The sequence below is a fragment of the Mus caroli genome, chromosome 15 (assembly GCF_900094665.2).
Source record: "Mus caroli chromosome 15, CAROLI_EIJ_v1.1, whole genome shotgun sequence".
NCBI lineage: Eukaryota > Metazoa > Chordata > Mammalia > Rodentia > Muridae > Mus > Mus caroli.
The window spans coordinates 22,485,467-22,487,519 of NC_034584.1; the positions used below are offsets into that span (position 1 = coordinate 22,485,467).

Consider the following 2,053-nt stretch of genomic DNA (forward strand, 5'->3'; position numbering starts at 1 on the left):
AGTCTGAACAAAGCAAACCCAAATTCCAGCAGTTTAAATAACCCAATGTCCCATCCTGGAATTCACCCATAATCTCCTGGACTCCTTCAAAGGGCTTGAGTTATGTATCTGGCTCTGTGCTCTGCAGCACACACAGCTTGTTTTCTAGGCTCTGGCTGATCCTACTCCACTGCTGCTGCTGTCCTTGGTGATTGTCCCATAGTACTTACACCTCTAAAATCCTGGAGTCTCTTGCTGCAACCAAGATACACTTTTATCAATAGCCTCTTTCATATTCCCTATATGAACTCCAGCCCTGCCGCTCAGGGGCAAGCCTCGGCTAATGTCCATGACTCCTTCATGTCTTCAAAACCAGTACAGCCTGGGTGATTCTTACACTACCAAGTTCAGCTGCTAGTGCAAGGTACAACCTTGGCCTTGGCCACCTCTGAATATACAGTGCATATGCTGACTCAGAGGAAACATTTCCCAGGAGATTTCACCTCAATGATGATGATGGTGATGATGATGATGATGATGATGATGCTCTTCTTCTTTTATTAAAAAATTTTGCTGGTTCTTTGTGAATTTCATATCATGCATCTCAATTCCACTCATGTTCCCCAACTCTAATACTCATCCTGCACCCTTGCAACCTTCCTGCCCTACAACAGAGAAAAAATAAAGATCTCATTGTGGAAACTGCAGTGTGTCACAGTAGGTTCCAGAGTAAACCCTTTAGTCCACACTTCTTTGCTTGCAAATGTTCATTGCAATGACTTGATGGTCAAGTACAAGGGCTCTGGCTTCTGCTACTCTATTGATACTGGAGCCTCCCTGTGACTCCTTTCAGATATCCTCCTGTTGCCACGTGTCAGGGATGTCCTGTAGTTTTGGAAATATAGGAAGCTCCCGTTCATGCACTTGCGCAGTTCATCAGCAGGGTATACGTTGGGAGGGGCCAATTCACATCCCTGGATCTGGGCTTGGGAGGTATCTGAGCTGATCTAGTCTGTAGTCCACTTCTAGGAGCTATCAGGATCCAGTAGTTGTTTTTGTCTCGTTCCCTGTCTGAGCCCCCTGGCTCTGGACTGGTGGTCTTTTCAGCTTGCTTTTTGCAGGGAATTTTAAGTTGCTAATCATTCAGATGTTCCTAGGTCAGAACACTGAGTGTAGACATAGCCTCTCTCATTCCTCCCTGCCACCTAGGGATGCACGTGTGATACCGCAGCCACACCTGCAATACTTCATGGTCTCTTCTTAATCACCACTAATTTCTCAGCTTCAGCTAGCCAGCAACAATTGTCTCTGTAAGATAAAGGTTTTACTTAGGTGATGCAAATCTCTTGTTAATGAGAGCTGACTCTTCAGCCCTAGCTGACCTGAACCATGAGTTCTTAATTCAAAATATGAAGCAGTCATGAGGAAGTCTTTAAATGACTCTTAGACTTCTCTCTGTATCTTCACAAGCCAGGCCTCTACTGTCTGCATTTCTCTCCTCTCTGTTTATCTTCTAAATTTTTACAGATCAGCTCACCAAGCTTTGAACACTCAATAGTTTAATCTAGCTCAAAGTTCCAAAGTCCTTTCACAGTGCTCCCAAACTCTACATAGTCAGGCTTGTCATAGTAATACTCCAAAATCCTGGTACCAATTTCTGTTTTAGTTAGGGTTACTATTGGTGTGACCAAAGGTAACTTGAAGAGGAAAGTATTATTTGCTTTGTGCTTCCACATCACAGTTCATCATCAAAGCAAGTCAGGACAGGAACTCAAGCAAGGTAGGAACCTGGAGGCATGAGCTGGTGCAGAGGTCATGGAAGAGTGCTGCTTACTGGCTTGTTCTGTATGCCTTGCACAGTCTGCCTTTTTATAGAACCCAAGACCACCAGCCATGGGTGGTACACCCATGTGAGCTGATCCTTCCCACATTCATCATCAAATGAGAAAATGTACCACAGGCTTGCCTACAACAAATCTTTCGGGGTTATTTTCCCAGTGAGGCTACCTCTTCTGTGATGATTCTAGCCTGTGTCAAGTAGACATAAAACTAACTAGCACAGAGAACAATACAC

General features: G+C 44.4%; 1 non-coding gene across 1 annotated transcript; it reads right to left on the reverse strand.

The window, feature by feature from the left end:
* Nucleotides 1–1,102: 1,102 nt before the first annotated feature.
* Nucleotides 1,103–1,233, reverse strand: LOC115029484. The gene has a single exon (XR_003835058.1). It is a non-coding gene; the product is annotated as a small nucleolar RNA SNORA17 (small nucleolar RNA).
* Between the last annotated feature and the right edge of the window lie 820 nt (nt 1,234–2,053).